Genomic DNA, 22121 nt, shown 5'->3' with positions numbered 1-22121 from the left:
CCCAGTGGGCGCCTGGGCAGGACAGAGCAGACAGCCATATCTAGCCTGTCTCAGTGTGGATAGTTGGGGAGCTTGGGGCTTCTGAGTCTGACCTGAGGTGGGGGGAAATGTGAACATGGGGAAACCAGGATCCCCCACAGAAACCAGGAAAAGTGGAGGGAGGCACTGAAGGCTCTTAGGCTAAATTTCTGGGTAGCACAGAGGCCCTCAGGCTCCTCGTACCCTAGGCTCCCTGGGGGGCTGGTCCCTGAACTGTCACCTCCAGACTTTCAGAATTCCTAGAACTGGTTGCAAAAGGCTACCTCAATGCTAGCTGCGCTGAGAGAAGGAACATCATGTTTACATGAGGCTGGCCCGGAGAGACAGGGAGGCCCAGCCAAGGTAAATATCAACACCAGCTTGGCTTTCAAAGTCAAGGATGTGGAAAATAAATAAGAGAAGGAAATTTCCTCTCTCCGAGGACCCAGCAGCCCAGGCCTGAGGGCTGGTGGGTGTGTCTCTCATACTATGCCCCCATTTTTATATACATGTTACTGTCTGAGGACACTGGGATGAGACTGCAAGGCCAACACCCAGCTGCCTGCAGGAACAGGGTAGGAATGTGGAGAAGCCCAGTCTGGGGTTCAGTGGCCAGAGTGTGGCCCAGCAGGCCCTGCCTTCCCTTGACAAGTCAGGCTTGCCTCCTGGGGTGGGTCTCAGTGACGGGGGGGGGGGGGGGGGGGGGGGGGGGGGGGGGGGGGGGGGGGGGGGGGGGGGGGGGGGGGAGAGGTGGCTGCATTTGGAATTAAGGCTGCACTTAGCAGCCCCTGGACCTGGTGATCCTCCGGTTCTGACTGTTGGAGCCAGCAAATGAGCTATTGGAGGGTTTGCCAGCGGAATTCATTCATTCTTTCACTATATTGTTCAGTAAATGCCCACTTATGGACCCTGTCCTTATGCCCCGAGCTGTGCAGACCTGATGATGCAACGGTCCTTCCTATACTCCTCACAACAGCCTATGAGGTGCTGATGGAAACAAGCTCAGAGGAGTCAGGCAGTTTGCCTGGGGTCACACAGCAAGTAAGGTACAGAGCTGGGAGCCCAGGTGTATGGGGAAAGGTTATTTGAACAAAAAGGTCTGCCTGGACTACTTGCAGGGTTGGAATGGGCAGGCTGCATGCAAGAGGTGGCCTTGACCCTCCACAACCTCCTGCCCGGCCTCCTGGGAAGCCACTCTCCAGGGCTGGGCAGAGTCTGTGATAATGAGCTATGCCATCTGCAAATGGGCGATGAAGTTGTTTGCAGGACTCAGGGGGCCCAGGGAAGGGTGGTGTGGAGAGCAGGAGCAGCCGTTCATTTTACTGGATCTCGGCTGTGAGGAAGGGTCCTTGGCACAGAGCAGGGGAGAGAGAGCTGGCCTGAGTATGGGAGGTCCAGGCCGTGCAGGGGATCGAGTAAGGCACCCAAAGGGCTGCTTATGATGGGACTTGACAGAAGGGGTAGGGGATGGAGTTTGTGTAATGGCTCGGGGGTTTTCTAGAGGGAGCTCTCTGGGCCTGAGATGGGTTCCTCCACTGGGGCAGCTGGTCCTTTTCCTGTCAGCTGGGCTCAGAAAGGCAGCAGCAGTCTTAATTTTAAATTTCCAGAAACTTCAGCCTTGACAAATACAGCGTGATCGCACTTACATGTGGGGTCTAAAAGACCTTAACTCAGAACCAGAGAGTAGGTGGGTGGGGTGGCCAGGGGCTGGGGGAAGTGTGGAGATTTTGGTTGAAGGGCACACATTTTCAGTCACAGATTCAGCAACTGTGCGGATCTAATGTACAACATGGGGACTCAAGTTAATACTGTATTAGATACTCCAGATTTGCTAAAAGATCATAGGTGTTACCACACACACACACACACACACAAGTAACTAGGTAGGCAACCTACTGAATGGGAAAATGTATTCCCCAGTGATATAGCTGATAGGGGGTTAATATCCAGAATATATAAGAAACTGATACAACTCAATAGCAAAAAACAAATATTCTATTCAGAGGACATGAGAAAACGTTTTTCCAAAGAAGACACACAGATGGCTAACACATGAAGAGATGCTCAATGTCACTAATTGAGGAAATGGAAATCAATACCGACCGCCTCACACCCGTCAGAACAGCAAGTACCAAAAAGTCAACAAATGACACGACGGCATGGACGTGGAGGAAGGAGAACCCTTGTCCACTACTGTTGGGACTAAAACTTGACGCAGTCACAGTATGGTGGGTGCTCAAAAAACTAAAAATAGATCTGCTGTATGACCCAGTAATTCCACTTGTGGGTATTTATCCAAAGAAAACGAAAACACTGATTGGAAAATATATGTGCATCTGTATGTTCACTGTGGAATTACAGTAGCCAAGATATGGGAGCATCAAGGTGTTTCCTAGACAAATGGATGAAGATGTGATGTGATTATACATGTGATGGGATGTTATAGGAAGTCTTGCCATTTGCCACAACATGGAGGGACCAAGAGATTATTTATACAAAGTGAAATAAGTCAGAGAAGGACAAGTACCATAGGGTTTCACTTATACATGGAATCTAGGAAACATAACAAAACAAATACAGACTTACAGACATGGAGACCAAAGGAAAGGGTGTTGGAGGGGATGGGGGACAAAGGTGAGGGGGATTATAGTCAACAATGTGGTAAGTCTGCCTGGTGACAGATAGCTACTAGAATTAGTGGGATGATCACGTGTAGAAGATGTCAAATCATACTGTATACCAACTATAAACAAAAAAATATTTAAAAAGTCTGAGGTGAGGAACGTATTAACTTGACCAGTAATCCAGTCACAATCACACACGTTAAATCAGCACGTTGTACAACCTACACATACACAACTTCTATTTGTCAGTTGTTACTCAATACCGTTGGGGTGGGGGACGTAAGCCTTGGCTCCTTTCAGACTGTGGACCCCCAGAGGGGACGGAGGTCCGTCTGCTCCCTATGGGGTCTGCACAGCCCCGGGCAGAGAAAAGGCCCAGGGAGTGTCTCTTAACAAATGAAGGTTCTAATAGATTGGCAAAGTTTCTAACAAATGTTAATACATGTGAATACCCTGTGCTGGGAAGGGTGTGGTGAAACACTTCACCTAGGAGGAATATGCATTGGTAATAAATTTTTTTAAAAAATATTTGGGAATATGTAGTGCAAAGCTTTAAAAATGTCCATACTGTAAGGAAGAGAGAATCTTTTTCTGCAGGTTATATGCAAGTATACACAAAAAGCCCAAGAAAATAGTAAGATGAATACAGACAATAAAGAGCATTCAGTGAGATAAGATAAAATATTAACAAACTATAGAAACAATTATTAGAAAATATAATGAAAGGGAAGGACGCATTCATTATGAGAGCAGTGAAAAGGATAAACTCCCAGGGAATAGACCTAACATGAAATGTACACGATCTATATGGGGGTGGGGAACCCAAATCTCTTCCAAATAGCCCTGTATAGGCCTCACGGAGTCTTACAAACAGCGGGCAAACGGGCACCTCTGTTGATGCAAGGCAAGATTCAGCATCAGTCAGGGTGTCACTTTTCCCCAGCTCATATGTAAATTTAACACAGGCTCAATCCTTAAAAGTCAACAGGTACCTTTTCTGGAGCTAGACAAGCTGGTTCTAAAGTTTATGTGGAAAAAAAGCAAGATTATCTAGGAAAACCTTTGGAAAGAGCAATGAGGAGGTTCCCTGGCTATGTTTAAACACACCATAATGTCTGTAATTAAGAGGGCTCTGTCAGGGGGAGCATAGGCAGATGGGCCAGTGGGACAAAATGAGTCCAGAGACAACAGAACAGAACGTCCAAGTACATACGGAAATTTAATATTTTGATGATAAAGGTCTGGGTAATGTGACCTCAAATCACTAAAAAAAGTCGACTTTTTAATAGATGGTATATCGTGACAACTGGCTCATCATTTTCAAAATGATAAAGTGGATCCCATACCTTTCACTGAACATCAAAATAAACTCCAAATGGAACAGATAATCTAAATGGCAAACTGAAAGCATACATACACTAACTAGACGCAAACAGGTGAATTCCTTTATAACCTGGAAGTGGGGAGCCTGACCTAAAATCCGTAAGAGTGACGGCAGACACACTGGAATATGTAAAGGTGTGTGAAGTTGTGCACGGAAAGAACACTGAGCAGAGTTGAAGAGACAGACACACTGGCAGAAAACACTAACATACCACAGAAGGCTGCTCCCCCTCACACACACGGAGCTCTTAAAAATCAAGAGAAGGACCGATAAACTTTTTTTTTTTTTTAAAGCAGGCTGATGCTCGGCCTTAATCACAGTAATAGAAATGTTAAAATTTCTTAGGACACAAAAAATACCAACCAGAAAAACTGGCTGTGACCTCACAAAATCCTGGTCTCTGAAAAACAACACTATGAAAGTGAAAAGCAAACCCCAGCCTAGGAGCGAACACCCATACTGGGTGTCGAAGGACTTGTGTCCGGGATGTGCAGAAAACTCTTATAGTGCAATAATAGAGACAGACAACCTTTTTAAAAATGAGCTAAAGATCTGAAGAGATACTTCCCAAAAGAGGAACAACAATGGCCAATAACCTAGAAAGATGTTCAGCATCCTTTGTCTTCAGGGAAATGCAAATCCAAACTATAAAGAGTCAGCACACCCCACCTTTTCTAGAAAGGCCGAAATGAAACAGGCTGAGGCTGGGAACTCAGGCACTGCCGCTCGTGGGCACATCGACCAGCGCAACCGCTCGGGAGAAAGGTCTGATGGCTGAGAAAGTGAAACACACACTTGCCGTGTGACCCAACAGTCCACTCCTGTTTCCCCAAAGAAAGGAAAACGTGCTCACAAGACGGTGGTGCGAGCGTGGTCGCAGCAGCCTCATTCATAACAGACACAAACTACGGTCGACCCAGATGTCTGTCAGCAGGCAGAGACACTGTGGGATGGCCACACAGTGGACTCCACTGCCCATTAAAGGAACAAACCACTGGCAGGCACAGCAGCGTACACACTCACCTCAGACTCCCTATGCTGAGTCAGAAGCCCACCAGAAAAGACAGTGTACTGTGTGACTCCGTTTATATGAAATTCTAGCAGGGGCAGACTAATCTATGGTGACAGAAAGTACATCATTTGTCATAACTCACTAAACCCTACATTTTAAATGGGTGTACTTTATTGTATGAAAATTATATCATAATAAAGTATTTTTAAGAAAAGCGACACAAAGGAAACATTGCCTTATCTATCAGATTGGCAAAAATCCTGACACTTGCCAGCACACTCTGTTGGCGAGCCTGCGGGGAGGCAGCACACCCCTGTGCTGCTGGTGGGACGTGGACAGTATAACCCTACGTAGGGAAAATCTGGCTACAGCTGGCAGAATTACTTCTGTCTTAACTGTTGACTTAATGAGCTCACTTGCAGGTGTAAGTGTAACTAAAGTTACACCTCCACAACACAAAAGGACAGCATTCACTGCTGCATGATTAGTTACAGGAAAAGACTGAACAACCCGGTGGGGAATGAGCTAATTAAACCACTCACTGCGCTTCCACACCATGGACCACTGGGGCCCTAAAGTGCAGTGCGAAAGAGCTCAGAGCGCTGATAGGCAGTTTCCAAATTCAGTGAAAAAATGCAGAGTATCTATGGCATTCCACCTGTTGTGTAAAGACAGACAATATAATATTTTTTAAAAATTTCAATCTTCACCCAAGGATTTGTTCATTGATTTTTTTTTTTTAAGGAGGAGAAAGAAAGGGAGGGGAGGGTGGGAGAGAGAGGGAAACAGATCAGTTGCCTCCTGTACACGGGGATTGAACTCACAACCTAGGTGCGTGCCCTGACCAGGAATGGAACCCCCAGCCTTTTGCAGTACAGGATGGCACTCCAACGGACTGAGCCAGTGGCAAGGGCTGTTTTTTTTTTTTTTTGTCTTTTGCAGAAATAAACACAAAGCGATTTAAACGAGTAACCTGCTCATTTAAACTGGGTGTCAGGACATTGCTCTAGGCACACCTTTTAACTTTAGCATCGAGGAAGTGTTTTACATATTTAAAAACTATATCAAAAGAATCCAAAAGCACAGCAAGAAAACAGTTGGATTTTATCAAAATTAAAAGCTTTCTAAAAGAATATATTTAAGAACACTATTAAAGTGAAAAGACAACTCTGAAAGAAAATACTTGTAAATCATACATCTTGATAAGGAACGAGCATCCGGACCATTGACAAGTCAATGATAAAAGGCAAGTAACCCAATTAAAAGTGAACAAAGGAGTCAGTCTGATGTTTCTCAAGGAAAGACGTGTGTGGCTGAGAGGCGTGAAGACACAGACACGGACGCTTGCGCATCATTAGGCATCAGGAAAATGCAAATCAAAACCACAAAGAGACACTGCTTTGCAATCCACGACAACGGTTTCAACCAAGGAGTCACACCAGCAAGTGCCAGCTGTGACCCGGAACAAGTGGAGCCCTTATGTGCTGCGGCAGGAGATGTCAAATGGTGTGGCCCCTTTGAAAACAGACGGTAGTTCATTGAAAAGTGAGACTGACAGCTACCATGTGGCCCAGCAATTCCACTCTTGGGGATACCCCCAAGAGAAATGAAAACCTATGTCTACATACGAACTTCTACATGAATGTGCATGGCATCACCCATAATAGTCAAAATGAGGGAGCAACCCAAATGTCCCCCAGCAGATCAATGGAAAATGCGGTCTGTCCGCACAGCGGTGTGTTGTTCAGCCGAAAGCTGCCTGCCCTCGGTCTTCCTAGGAGCCTGGAGGACATTGCTGAGGCCACCCCCATTTTAGAATGTAGGCCACTCAAGCTGAGAGGAAATGACGTAACTGCCAAGGGGACCTTGAAGAGCTGGTTAGGGGTAGGAGAAAGGCTTTTTCCACTTTATCTCACCACTTGTATCTTAATACTTCCTTATAAAAACTAGTGAAGGGCAGTCCGAAGTTGCTTCCTGGACCCACACTGATGCCCACACATGGGCCCAGGGCCAATGGCGCACTCAGGAACCTCGGGCAAACCCAGGGGCTGAAAGGCAAGAGCAGCCTCTGCCTGTACTGCCTCCTGGGTCCCCACTTCTGTCTTCTGCTCCCTTTCAGGCGGCTGATCCTAAGCTCCTGCCCTGAGGCCTGGACTGTGGGCTCAGACGGGCAGCAGGCTGCCCCACTCTCGGTGAGCTGGGGGGCTGGTCCCCACGGTCAGGGCCGGAGCCAACCCCACTTTGCAGCAGCGTCTGGGCCCACAGCTTTACACCAGGAGGACTTCCTACCATCGGAGCTCATCACAAGGACGAGGGAGAGTGTGTGGCTGGACCGCACACCCCCAGAGGGCCTAAAGGTTCCACTTTCCGCTCTGCAAAGGAGATAGCACATTGGAGCAGAGCCGTCTGTCATCCAGTTTCAAACTTATGTCCTATTTCTGGACCTCACTGCTTGGAGCGCACCATGGACCAAGGTTTTTCTTTTATAAACATTGTAATTATCCTGTGAATGGCACAATTACATTTGTGTGTGTTAAAAGTGTTCACTTGTTAAATGTAAACATTTCAAATTACCACAGTTCTTGAAACCTGGTTTTGGCATTTCTGTATTTTTTAATTAAAAAATGGAAATATTTAGACCTTGTCTGCTCCTGACACTTCCTTGCTGGGTCCTCACAGGCACGATTCTTTGCTGGGTGAAGACACTGCTGGGACCCCCAGGAAGAGGGCAGGGCTGTTTCCAGGGCCACTGTGCAGGCTCCAGGTGCCCACGAGGGAACAGGATACCGCCTCCTCAGATATCACTGGCCCTGGCTGCTCAGCCCTGGTGTGGTGTTCCCACCCACACTCCACACAGCGTCAGACTAGTTTTCTTAGAAAATAATCCCATAGCGTCGTGCCCCAGTTTACAGCCTTTAAGGCCCCCCTGCCCACGGGCACATAGGGAGAGTACAATCCATACTCCTTTCTGGGCCACAGGTCCCTATGCCCTGGCCCTGCGGACCTCCCCAAGCTCTCCTTCCTTGGGGCCCACAGACGCTTTCCTTTGACCTGGGAGACCCCGCCTAGGACCCTGCACCACAACCTGGCTGTGTGCAGCTCTTGGTGTCTTCCCCATCACCCATGTCAAAGAGCCTCCCCCTCATTTTCTGGCTCAGATGACCCATTTGGTTCCTCCAGAGAACCTACTGTAATCCACCACCGCATTTCTGTTAGTGCATCTGCCTGGCTCCCTGTAGAGGAGGACCATGAGCCTTGGGAGGGCAGGGCCCAGTCCACTGGTTCACCCCTGTGTGCACAGCCCTGGTGCAGAGCCTTGCCAGATACACAACTTTAGAATGAGCAGTGATTCAGAACCATGGACATGGCTCTGGACATGATTCCACAGTGGAGAAAAGGGGACTTTTGGGGTTACCCAAGAATCAAACAGTAAAGAAAGGGTCCCTCAATACAGCTGGTTTCTGGCAAGTCATGCCCTTGGCCTCCAAGCCCCAAAGGACACTGGAGCAGGGCTGCGGTCATGTCCTGGTGGGAGCCCCTGGGATATAAGGGGGCAGCAGGGCCACTTTCCGAGGAAGGCCTTAGCTCCAGACTATGGTACCTTACTCTCCTTCCTGGACGCCACCATGGCGTCTCAAATGAAGCCACAGGATGGAGAGTTGTAGAAAATTTTTGCTTCTGGACCCCAAGAAGCCCCAAGGCAGGACTGGTGCTGGTCAGAGAGGATGCTTTATACTTAGCAGCTGTGGGACTTCTCTAGATGGTGGCCTTGCAGGCTAACCTGTGACCCACCCATGTAGTATGTGCCTGGGGTGGTGGGGGGACCGGGAGGCGCTGCTGGGTAAAGACCCAGGTTCTGACTCCCTAGATGCCCTCCAGGAGCCCCTGCCCCACCATGGACAGCTGAACCGACTCGGGAGCAGCCCCGTCCTCTCTCTCACAGTAAGTCCAGAATCTAGGGAGGAAGGATGATAGTCCCCTAGTGACCATGGGATTGGAAGTTTCAAGCTCCTTCTGCCCCTTGGCCAAGGGTGGCTGGTGTGAACTGCCAATGCCTGCTGGTGTGAGCAGATGACGTCCATAGGGGATGGATGAGAAGGAAGAAGAGAGGAAAGAGTCTACACAAGGAAGGCTGGAGCAGGTGGGGAGGGCTCCCCTGGGGACGGACCAGCCACGCCTCACAGGGGATATCCGAGTGTCCTTGCTCTCTGTGCCGGGCAGCCAGAGCCCTGGCTCCCATTATATCTCCAGGCCACTCACCTTCCCCAGTGGAGACGAAGATTCTTCTTCCCTAATCCCATGCTCAGGGGTCCACACCCCCTCTTCTTTCGTGCCCCCACTATGGCACCTCTCCTTTGAAAGATGCCCACCTGCCATCCCGCCCTTACACCCACTCACTATCTCATCTAGCCTGGCCTCTGCTGGACACCAGATTCGGAGGAACCTAACCCTTCTTCTTAGGGAACCCCAGCCTCAAACTCGCCTTCAGACACCAGACAGCTTTGGGCTGGGGGATGGAAGGAGGGTGGGGGTTAGCAAGAACGTCTGGGGCACCTTCCAGCTCTAGAGCCTTCTGGTGCCGAACTTATCGCCAGCCTTTCCCATCCCCACCCTCGCCCCCAATGGTGCCAGTTCAGGGGCCCTGCATGTACTTCCTCATGACCCCACTGCTCTAGGGAATTCCATGAACAAGGTTAACGTTTACTAGAAAGAAACAGTCATGGCTGAGGCAGCTGGAAGGTGCAAATAATGATTCATACAAAGCACACGGGGCTGCCAGTGGTGAGGGGAGAAAAGGGAGAAAGGAAATGTTTCATGTTGGTGGCAGGATGGGGCCTCCACCGCTGAGATGGGGTCGGAGGATGCCTCCGTCTGCCTGTGGCCTGGGTTGCTGATCAAAGGCTCATGGAGGAGGCAGGGCCTGGGCCTATGCACACTGCCCCCCAATTTTCCCTGGTCCCCCTATCATGATGCTCTGGATTATAATTGATAAAAAGGGAGGCCTGAAAAAAATGGCCCCATGCTTCAGAACCTAGATCCAGGGAAAAGGACCGGCCCACCCACTCTGAGAGGTGCGGGGTGGTGCTCAGCAGTTCCTGAACTCTCTGCTCCAGGACCAAGAACTCAGCTCACACTTGAAACACGAGGAGACAGGGACAGGATGCCCTGGAAGAGGGTGTCTAGGCAGTCTCATCTTAAAGGAGGTACAGGAGGGAAGTGGTGGAGAACAGGCTGCAGAGAGCAGAGACTAGGCTGGGAGGAGGAAGAATGGAAAGCAAGGTAGGTCTGGGAGGTGCAGATCTTGGGCGCGTCCGTCACCTGGTGGCAGGGAGGCTCTATGACTCCCCAGATGAAGAAGGGCTCCTGGTTCCCGCCTTCCCACTGAAGGCCGGATGGGCCACTGAGGCGGGGGAGGAGGGACATAGGAACCGGGGAGAACGCCAGTGCCATGGGGTGCAGGAGGAGCAGGCGATCCTCTGGGCCAGAAAAGAGAAACTGCTGTCAGGGCTGGAATACCCCCACTATGAGGCGAGGTGATGGGAGAGATTGGTCCATGCATAGGATGAGTGTTATGCAGGCGTTAGCATGTTTTCAAGCAAGTTTTAATGATGTGAGAACATGATCAGGAATAAAATGAAAAGAGGAAATAAAACTATGATCAGTCTGACCACAGCCACATGCATGCATGGTTAAACAACAACAAAAAAGTATAAGAATCATACTAGAACCTGCAAGTGGTAGAATTATGGGTATTAATTTTATTCTCTATCTTTGGTGCTCCCATAGGACTTTCACAATCAGAAAAAAAAAAATGCAGTGTAAAGAGAGGGCCTGCTGAGGGCCCTGGGGACTCTGGGAGAGAGCACCAGCCACAGGAAGCGCTTGGCTGCCCAGGTGCACAGGGACGCAGCACCCGTTGATCTCCTTTGTTTTTCCCTCCCAGGAAGTTCTGCAAAGAAACCTGCTACAGGGGAAGTGCTGCCATTTTAACCACAGACTCCTTGGTGAGGTTTAAACCAGGAGACCCTGGAATTCCCAGCCCATAGTACAGGCTGCCCAGTGACTCCCCGTCTGGTTAGTCTGGAAAATGGGCCTCAGGGCTCTGCTATGTTTAGCACCCTCCCTCTCGCCAAACCCTAGGTGAGCACTGATACCTAATAACTCCAATTTGAGTTAATGGCCTAAAGACAAGGGTGGCTGTGCTCTGAGAGGGGTCACTCCAAGGACCAATGAGGAGCAGCCTGTCTGGCTCTCAACTCATGACCTAATGCCACTCAAAGGTGGGAGTGCTCAAAATAGCAGCAGCAGCAGCAGCAAATGACTCCACAGGGTGTGTGCTATGTGCTTCAGCTTCCCTGCTTGGTTTGGGGAATAGCAAGGATTTATTTTGGGGATGGAATGAAGAAATGGAGGAAAGGGATGCGAAGGGGAAGGACGGCTGGGCCCCAGGCTTGTTTGCTTTCTCCCAAGCTTCAAAACACATTTTTCAAATTAGGTGGTAAGAATACAGGGCAATTTTTGTGGCACCAACATATTTTCTTTCAAGATATGATTTATATGTTTGGCCCACATTTTAAATGAAATGGTTATTGAGATAAATGGCCAGGCTAGAGGCTGCAAAAATGGTTTCCATTATGTAGTTCTTCTTTTCAGTTCCTTAGAAAAGTTTCTGAAAGGTGCCCCTTTAAAAAGGCGGACATTTGCATTTTTGTTTTCTAACTCCAAGGGTTTTTGGGGTCAGCGCTGAAGAGAGGAGGAGAAGGAAGAAAAGCCTGAGAGAGCTGTAAAATGAGGTGAATGTAGAATATAAACGTACACAGACTTTACTTGGTAAGGAGATAATTTTGAAACTTTAAATAATGCAAATGCAGGTGACCTGGGATATCAGGTGAAGGCCAGGCTTCAATGTCAGGCAGGCACTTTCCCAAGGGCCCTGCCTCTGGGCCTGATTGGCAGGGACCCTGGGATGAGACAGACACTGACCTGGGACCTTACGTAAAGCTACAGGAACCAGCCAGTGTGGCAGTGAGATAAGGACAAAAAAAGGGTAGAATGGCAGAAATAGACCTGCACATAACTGAGTCAACTGTCAACAAAGGTGCCAACGTAATTCAGTGGGGAGACTTTTTTCGACAAAGGGTGTTGGAACAATTAGATAACAATAGGGAGAAAAATGAACCTCACCCTTACCTTAACCATACACAGAAATTAACTTGAAATGAATCATAAGCATACATGTAAATGCTAAAGTATAAAACTTCTAGAAAACATAAAAATTGTAATGAGATTTTGGGATAGGAAAAAATTTTCAGCATAGTATGGACCATAAAATAAAAAAATCAATGAACTGTACACGAACAAAATTAAAAATTTTCTCTCTCCTGTAGACAACACTAACCAAATGAAAAGGCAAGCCAAAGACATGGAGGAAACATATGCAATACACACATCTGAGAAGAGACCTATGTCCAGAAAATACAAAGAACTCTTATAACTCAATAATAAGAAGATAAATAAACCAATGAAAATATGGGCTAAAGATCTGAAAGAAATGTCACACAAGAAGATGTACAGATGGCAAATAAGTACATGAAAAAATGTTCAGTATCCACCGTCATCAGAGACCTGTGATTAAAACCACAAGATACCACCACACAACTTCCTGTATGGCTAAAATGAGAGACTGCAGCCCCAAGTGTTGGCCAGGGTGTGGAGCAAGCAGACCTCTCCTACATTGCTGGTGGGAACAGCAAGGTATAGCCACTTTGAAAAACAGTTTCTTTAAAAATTAAACATTTATTTCATATAATGATGCAACAATTATAGTCCTAGCTAGTCACTTAAGAGAAATGAAAACACCAGTCACTTGACTTCTGGCCAAGATGGAGGTGTAGTTAGGTAGATATACTTTGCCTCCTCACACAACCAAAAGAAGGACAGCAACAAATTTAAAAACAAAAAGTAAGCAGAACGACCAGAAAATTGAACTGTATGGAAGTCTAACAACCAAAGAGTTAAAGAAGAAATGTTCATCCAGACCGGTAGGAGGGGCAGAGAGGCGAGTGTTAGGGAGGATACGTCTTGAATGGCAGGATTTCTTTCTTATAGCTGAATAATGTTCTCTCTCTCTCTCTCTCTCTCTCTCTCTATATATATATATATATATATAACACTATATATATATATATAACACTCCCAATAGCAAGTGTTAGGGAGGATATGGGAAAAAGGGAACCCCTGTGCACTGTTGGGAATATAAACTGGTGCAACCACTATGGAAAACAGTGGAGAATTCAGCAAAAAAAAAAAAAAAAAAAAAAAGAAATCTAGCTAAAATGGGGGAGTTCACAAAATATAAACATGTATTTATGACACTTACCAAAATACATAAAAGGGATATTGTATTCTTTCCAAAATGGGCAAGAAGGCAGAGGGTGGGCAATGCTGAACCAGGGCCCCTATCCCCTGCTTTCAGCACCCAGAGTGTTGCCCAACCACTTTATCCTTAAGTCTCATTTTTTGACCTCTTTAAGCAGAACAGAATCATTACAGTCTAGCATCCTCCTCAGCTAGACAGCACACCTTCGGACAGGATTCCGCCCTGCACCCAGCCCCCCCCCCCCCCCCCCCCCGGAGTCACCAATAGGCACCGTGTGGTTTTCAGCCCAGGAGCTGAGGGCTCTGTCTCTGAAGTCAGACTTCCTGGATTTCGTCCTGCTCTGCCACTTACTAGTTGTGTCACCTCGGGAAATTTAATAACCTCCCTGTGCCTCCCTTTCTCATCTGGAAAACGAAGACAAAAATGGTATCTCCCTCACGGGGTTATTGCAATAATAAATGAGTTAAGGGGTATAAAGTGCTCAGAATAGTGCCTGACACAGGAAACATGAGCATGTGCTGTTACTTGTTTAAAATTATGGAGAACACAACTTCACCACCCGAAAGTCCTTGTTTACATCAGTAACATTTTTTGGTAAGCTCTTAGAAGGTGTCAATCTCATATAATTGCCCAATTAAAGCTTTTCATGCTGAAAATAACACGGAGCTGCTTCCTCCTCTCCGCTCTCTCCTACAAGAGGACGTCTTAGAGTGGCTCCTTTTCTCACTCAGCCACAGGAATTGCTAAGTGCAGATTCTGTGTCACATTCAAATACGACTCTTCATTCTCTACCGCACTGTGGGATCTTTACAGATAACGACTCAGGGTCACACAGCTGGCCCACAGCACAGCCTGGATTCAAGTCCCGGTCTGTCTGTTTCCATGCCCCAGGTTCTCGCTTCCACTGCAGCTCTGGCAGATAGGTCCATTTTGAGGCTCAAAGTGGGTGCCTTGCCAAGAGAACTACCTCCTGAAGAGAAACTGTCTGTGCTGGCCTCCTGAGCAGCTGACTGGTCACTGCGGAGAGGGCAGCGCCACCCACGGGTCTCTGATCTGTTACCTCGAACCGGAGCACAACCACCCCATGTTCAGTATGACGGCAGCTCTCTAGAAATTCCACAGACGGATGTCAGTTTCCCATGACACTCTGGGACAGCAAGAGGCCCTGGGCTCCATGCATCTCCTAGCTCGGTGGACAGGAAAGGCCATCTGAAATCACACACCAGTCCCTCTCCCCCTTCCTGGGCCCCTGCTATGCTCACGGCACCGCTGGCACCGTGGCCCTGGGGATGAAGGAGCCAGCACTGGGCTTCTGGCAAGGAGCTCCTAAGTTCAGACCTGGGTTCTGCCACTTGCGGGCTCTGTGATCTTAGGGAAAGTCACTTCATCTGTCTGAGATTCAGTTTCCACCATCAGCCTCACAAAGGTCATCAAGGGTAAATAAAATTATGATTGGAAAGCATTGATCCAGAGCCTGGCAGCAAGCTTGCCCTTAGGGAATGTCAAACAAACCCAAGTACAGCTGTGCTGCGGCCACAGGAACAAGTAGTGGGGCGGGGAGTGAAAAACCCTCTTGGCTGTTGACTAAGGATATCCTAAGACATCATGCTGGATTTGGTCTGTTTTATAATCTCCATCACTGCTACATGCAGATCCCTGAGGGAACACGGGGCCTGAGACCCAGAGATCAGGAAGGAAAATGAAGCTCTTTATGGAGGAAGTATCCACCCATTCAGTACCTTGGCCTTTCAACATGCATTTATGAAGCACCCACTGTGTACCAGGCCCTATGCTAGACTCTAGGTGTTCAGCAGGCATCAGGACAGATAAGGCCTCCTCTCTTGGGGAGGTCCCCACTGTGTCACATTCTAGTGAAGGCAACACATAATCAGATCTAAGAAAATAGCTCCAAGACATCTATATACCATGAGGGAAAATAAACACGGAGTGAGAGGTGGCATAAGAGAGGAGCACTTAATTTTGACAGGGATTTTGAGTAAGGCCTCTTGGAGGTGACATTAAAGCTGAGATCCAAAAGATGGGAAGGAGCCAGCCCATCAAAGCGCAGAGGGAGGGTGGTTCTCAGGGAGGGAATGGCAGGTGCAAAGATCTGAAGGCAGGAAAGGGTGCGGTGCGCTCCAGGGACCGTGGGTCAGCAGAAGTTCTTTTGAAAGGACTGATGTGTTTCACCATGAGAACAGAACATGTGGTTGGGGTGGGAAAAGCCCAAGGCAGAGGGATGGGATGTATGAGATCAGAGAGTCCATGGTAAGGAGTCTGGGTTTATTCTAAGCCACTGAACTTAAGTTCAGGAAGCGACTTGATCAAGGACTATGCTGGGAGAAACAGAGAGGAGTGTGCATACATATTGGAAGTATACTTTGGAGGGAGAATCAGCAGGCTGGTCATAAATATCCAAGATAAGAGCCCTAAAGTGTCAGAGCTGGAAATAATCCTACAGCATAAAGTTCACCTCCCATTGCTACAGAAGGGGAAATCAAGGCCCAGGGAGGGGACATGACCTATGCAAGGTCAACGGCAGAGCTGGGCCTACAACACTAGACTACCAGGGTGGTCCTCAGCTGCTGCTCGGTCTGTGCCTGGGAAAACAGAGGTGAGCGGGTCCGCTCCCCACTGACTTTGCTCACACAAACATTTACTCTGAAAACAAGGGCAGTGACCTCCATCAAACACAAACATCCTCCCTAGGTGTGTGTGAAACTGTGCTTTTCTTGGGAAATGGAAGTTTTGGCTTTCTTCCTCTGCAGTCCTGGAGAAGGTCCTGGGAAGGCACAGACCCATCCTGAAATCCAGGCTACATGGCCAAGACCAAACAAAAGGCAGAGTCAGGGATGATGGTTGCTCCTGAAGGAACAAGGCACTGGCAAGGTGTAGCCTGGCCTGCTGAGCCCACTTTGGTAGGGAGGTTGAGAGGACCAGCACCAGTGCTTATGAGGAGATGGCTATCCTCACTAACAGCAGTCCTTACAGACATTTCTTTGGCTACCTAAATTCATCCCTAGTGAGCTATTCTGAACTCACAGCAATCAGTTCCCCTCCAGCCCTGCTCCCCTGGCTCCAGGGAGCAGTGCCTCCAAACTCTCCCTACCCACCAACTGGGAACAGAGAGATGCAGGGAAGTCAGGGGCTGAGCTGGTGGCCCAGCCCCACTCAGTGTGGGGGTCCTGAGGACACTTCCTCTCGAGCCTCTGCCAGGCCCGATGCTAGCTTGGCAGGGGGCTCTGTCCCTCCCATACAGAACTGCTTTCTCCCTGCTGACGACAATAAACTTCAAGGTTCATATTTTTTTGTGGGATCAGCACAAATTCTTAATAAAGGACGGATGTGTCTCACCATGAGAATGAGGGTGGGGGGCTAGCAGAAGCCCTGGTCCAGGGGAGTTCTGAAGTACCCTTAAAGGCTCCTGGGAAGGCAGGATAGGAAACAGTTCAACATCTCTCCCAGGAGCTGGAACACAGGGTGCCTCCTCCCTGGGGGTCCTGCATCTGTGCCCATGAGCCTAGACCTACAAATTTGAAAACAATGGGCCATGCTCTTCTCAGAGGGATGGGCCCAGGGAAGTGGCCTGGGCTAAGGATGGTCTGGGTCTAGGCCCCAAGGACATAACATTCTAGAAGGCATGCCAGCATGGCCTTGAGGGAGGACCCTAATTAAAGAATCCCAGAAAGGAATCAGTCAGCCTCTTACAGAAGGCTTCCTAGAGGAGCTGATCCACAAATAACGAGGCGGCATGGCTGGGGGATTTGGGAGAGAGCAAAGGCACTGGGGCTAGGAGGTATTGGACGAGGGTGAAGGCCAGCTGGTGTGGAGGCTCTGGTCAGGAAGTCAGAAAAACAAAGGCAGGGAAGGCTTCTGGGTGGGGCCCTGAGGCTGGGAGAAGCAGCACCTGGGCTGCTGGTCAAGGTAAGGCCTGCTGAGCCTAGGGCAAGGCTGCTGAGTGGAGCTGCCCTTCCCCAGGGTGGGAGGGACACAGAGGGGTACCAAGGAGGCCAGGTACATAACGACTGGGGCTCTGTCCCCAAGTGGGCAGCAGGCCCAGGAGACCAAGCCAGGAGAGTGTAGCTTCCCACTGAGGGTTAAGGGACATCTGCTTTTGAAGATGATGAGCCACTGAACATGGCTGAGCCTCTCAGGGTTGACTGCACGCCCGCTGAGAAAGAGCCTGTGGCAGCTGCCTGCACAGCAGCAAATAGGAAACCACAGTGTCTGGTCCCTGCCCAGGAGCATGCAGCCACCCCAGCATGAAGGACAGTCATTCAGGACGGGCTCTGCTGCCTTCCGACTGCCTGGGCTTTGGGGAGATGCCTTCTCCTCTGTGACAGAGTCTAACCCATGGGGCGACATAGGGCCTGCCTGTGGCAGAGTCGGGAGGACAGACAGTGAGGGCTTCGGTTCCAAAACAAACAGGGTGCTGAGGCAACACCGACCATGCCTTTCTTTACCTTGGCACTCTCAGCCCGCACCTAAATATAGATGCCTGCTGCCACAGAACCGCACAGTCCAACTCACAGTAGAAGGGCACAGTGTTAAGACTCTAGGAGCTTTTCACTACGTGTTGCTGGAATCTCAAGTTCCTTTCTTGTCCAGATTGAATGAACATCCTCTGCTGCAGGTGAAGATGACAGACGGCCTCCCTGGCAGAAGGGCACAGCCCTGCAACTGGACAGGTGCGCGGCTTTTCACCAGCCCCAACTGAGGCCTTCCCCTGGTCAGTACTTTTCCAGCCCAGACGGCCCTACGTCCTGACTTTTCCTTCATGGCTGCACGTTTCTGATGGGGGAAAACCTGGGCCTCCAGATGTGCTCCAAGGTTTTTTAATTGGCTATCACTGGAAAGAGCTTAGAATTTTAAGAACAGAAAAGAAAGGGTAGTTTGTTCTCTTGATAAATATTTTTTTAAAAAATCCACTTTATAAATAATTCAGAGTTTTCTGCTTCTAGGTTTTTTTCCCCCTTCGTTTTTCTCTCCTCTCTGCCTCAGTTTGTCGATGAACAGCAGGCGCCACGTTCATTTTGGTTTAACAGAAAAGAAAGAGCAAATGTGGCTTCAAAAAATAACATCTTCAAAGAGTCAGCGTTCCCTCCAGTCCCTTCCACCCCGGAGAGCAGTTGTAATGACAGTTTTTGGTCATTTCAGAGGAAATGAGGCAGAAGAGTTTCTGCCTCAATGTCTTTCTCCATGGCTGCTTTCACAGAGCAGGGACTTTTCTCAGCGGCCCAAGGCTGCCCTGAGGTGGGGGGTGATGAACGTTCATGTTGGGAACAACATCAAACTCAAGCAGAAGAATAACAGAAAGCAAGTTTACGTACGGGCCTAACTCTTTAAAATCACACTTAAAAATCACTTTATCTTTCTTAATAAATTACTGCAAGCTGGACTGGGAAAAAATCACTCGAGAGGAGGTTTACAATATAAATAACCACTAAGAGATCATTCTATTTGTTTACGTTGGCACGGGTCTTGCTGAGTTTAAATGAACACGCACAGAGATGATGAAAGGAGCTGGAGCGGAGGGCTGGGGGGATAAACAGTTTGACTCGGCCACCAGTGATTGAGACACTCCCAGCCCAACGTGCCTCCAGGGCCTGACAGGCGGCACTGTGGGGGTGCGGGGGTGGGGGGTGGGGGTGGGGTCCTGTCTGCCCTCTGACCCACAGGAGGCAGCAATTTTAGGTCAGGGACTCCAGAGTAAAGAGCGCTGCTTTCTGCTTTGCCTGGAGGCACCCCTCCAGGCTGTCCCCATCTGGGCCCTTTCTCCAGTCCCTCCCTTTCAAGCCGGGGCCTGCTCTACTCCCCAGCCCTCTGGGAAACCATCCTGGTTAGATCCTGGTATCTAGTGAGTGTGATTCAATGATAACACTGAGAACTAGGGGGTGGTATATCGACAAACAAATAAAAGCCAGAGCCTACACCAAAGCCCTTTTACTCTGTTAACAAAGTAGCTAATTTTTCTGTTGCTGACTGCCTGTCAGGCACTGTGGAAGCACAACTCTCTGTTATCTAGATCCGGCCTCACCCCACAGGGAGACAGGTATTCTCATTAACTCTGAGAAAAAGCCTATGTTCTTAACCAACGACTCCAGCTCCCCCTGCTTCCTCCTTCTCTCCCTGGGCCCCCAGTGCACTGTGCTTCTGGCTTATTCATCGCAGGTGGTGCACTCAAGACCAGTGTCTGCAGCATTTCACACAGTGCTTTATACCAATACAAATGCTCAATAAATCACACTCCAAGAATGCTTGCTGGATGAGGGAATAAAAACACAAGTCCACTCTCAGCCATGATCCACACTATGTAAGTTCTCTTCTTGAATTTTGGAGGTCAAGCCTCCTGAGGAAGGACCCTCCTTCCCACGGTGCCTGCAGGCCTTCACAGCACCTAGTGTGGGAGGCTTAGTGATGGACTGGTCTGACTGTGGGTATATAATATAATCTTTCAGGTCACTAAGTCTTAGCAAGTGATCACTTTCTAAGTGATGATTCTGGGGAAAATTAAATTTGAAACCAACAAAGTGTTTAGAACAAGTGTTCTGAACAAGTGTTCGACACATAGTAGGCACTTAAACATTGGCTGCTGCTGTTATTATTGTCAGACCATTTTTAGCTATTGAAAAAATTTTGAAATGCTGTGTTGTCAGGGTGGAGTTCAGTGAGAGCCAACACATGGACCCATGGACCATTTGATTGTTCCTTGGGCTTAAGGATGTTTACAAGTGGGTGAGTGCTGTTAGTGCCACCCAGCAAAGGTCGGGTGCAGAGATGGGCTGTGCAGTGACGAAGGTGCTTGGCTTCTTTAGGCAGGTTGCATCCCAGCCTATTCACACACAGGCTTAGAGTCACCAAGCAAGGACCAAGAGTGAGGTCCCTCCTGTTCTTAGGTCCCCCACCTCTCAGGCTATAGGATGGGAGTCCCAGATCCCTGAGCTCACATTCTTCCTTGTCTCCCCACCCCAACTCCTGCACTGGCTGTGTGCTTTGCACAGCGACATCTGCCCAAGTGCTTCACCAGGTCAGGACAACCAGGTTTTACTGTGATCTGTTAGCTGAGAACACAGAGCAGAGGAAGATGAAGCCTGTCTAACTCACAGTCCTGCAGTGAGGGGACGGTCACAGGGATTGAGAAGAGGAAGGCAGCCCTCATTTTAAAGAGTAAAACAAATGTAAAGACTTCTTATTTGGACTTCTGGTCAAGATGGAGGCATAGGTAGATACACTTTGCCTCCTCACACAACCAAAGGAAGGACAACAATAAATTTAAATTAAAAAATAACCAGAACTGTCAGGAAATACAGCTGTATGGGAGTCTGACAACCAAAGAGTTGAAGAAGAAACATTCATTTGGACTGGTAGGAGGGGAAGAGATGAGCAGCTGAGGTGGAGAGGATTTGCGGCAAGGCAGCAGATGGAGGACCAGGTGGTCCGACATTCGTGTGCAGATAAACTGGGAGGAACAAATAGGGAGTGAGACAGACAATGCAACCCAGGGTTCCAGTGTGGGGAAATACAGCCTCAAAACATCTGACTGAAAAAACCTGCGGGGGGGGGGGGGTTGAGGTAGTAGAAGAAACTCTCAGACTCATGGGAGAGTTTATTGAAGAGACCCACAGAATCCTAGAACAAACACAAACCCACCCACCTGGGAATCAGCACCAAAAGGGCCTATTTGCTTGTGAATAGTGAAGGAAGTGACTGAAAGAGCTGAGCAAGCAGCATTGTTCCCTCTCTGACCCCTCCCCCATATACAGTGCCACGACAGAGTGATGTGGGTTGCCCCATCCTAGTGAATACTTAAGGCTCCAACCCTCACAATGTAACAGGTGTGCTGAGACAAAGAAATATGGCCCAAATGAAAGAACAGATCAAAACTCCAAAAACAGAACTAAGTGATGAAGAAGAGATAACCAACCTATCAGATGTAAAGTTCAAAACACTGGTAATCAGGATGCTCATAAATAAATGGTTGAATATGGTCATGAAATAGAGGAAAAAGTGAAGGCTATGAAAAGTAAAATAAAAAATATATAGGGAACCAACAGCAAAGGGAAGGAAACAGGGTCTCAAATCAACGACTTGGAGCAGAAGCAAGAAATAAACATTCAACTGGAACAGAATGAAGAAATAAGAATTTAAAAAAATTAGGAAAGGCTTAGGAACCTCTAGGACAACTTTAAATATTTCAACATTTAAATCATAGGGGTGCCAGAAGGAGAAAAGGAAGAGCAAGAAATAAAAAAAACTTATTTGAAAAAATAATGAAGGAGAACTTCCCCAATCTGGCAAAAGAAATAGACTTCTGAGAAGTCCAAAAAGATAAGAGAGTCCCAAAGAAGTTGGACCTGAGGAAGTAACACCAAGGCTCATCATAATTACCTTAGCCAAGATTAAAGAGAAGAGAATCTTAAAAGCAGCAAGAGAAAAGGAGACAGTTACCTACAAAGGAGTTCCCATGAGACTGTCAGCTGATTTCTCAAAAGAAACCTTGCAGGCAAGATGGGGCCGGAGAGTAGTATTCCAAGTCATGAAAAGCAAGGACCTACATCCAAGATTACTCTGTTCAGCAAAGCTATCATTTAAGAATGGGAGGGCAGATAACATGCTTCCCACATAAGGTGAAGTTAAAGGAGTTCATCATCACCAAACCTGATTATATGAAATGTTAAAAGGACTTATCTAAGAAAAAGAAGA

General features: G+C 48.2%; 1 protein-coding gene across 7 annotated transcripts in view; it reads right to left on the bottom strand.

Moving 5' to 3' along the window:
* ATG7 (autophagy related 7) overlaps positions 1-22121 on the bottom strand; it is a 289420-nt gene that overhangs the window by 2018 nt on the left and 265281 nt on the right. The gene's annotated exons all lie outside the window — the stretch shown is intronic.

The sequence above is a fragment of the Sturnira hondurensis genome, unplaced genomic scaffold (assembly GCF_014824575.4).
Source record: "Sturnira hondurensis isolate 20B ecotype Veracruz unplaced genomic scaffold, ASM1482457v3 Scaffold0000867, whole genome shotgun sequence".
NCBI classification, from domain to species: domain Eukaryota; kingdom Metazoa; phylum Chordata; class Mammalia; order Chiroptera; family Phyllostomidae; genus Sturnira; species Sturnira hondurensis.
This window is presented reverse-complemented; position numbering and strand designations above follow the sequence as displayed.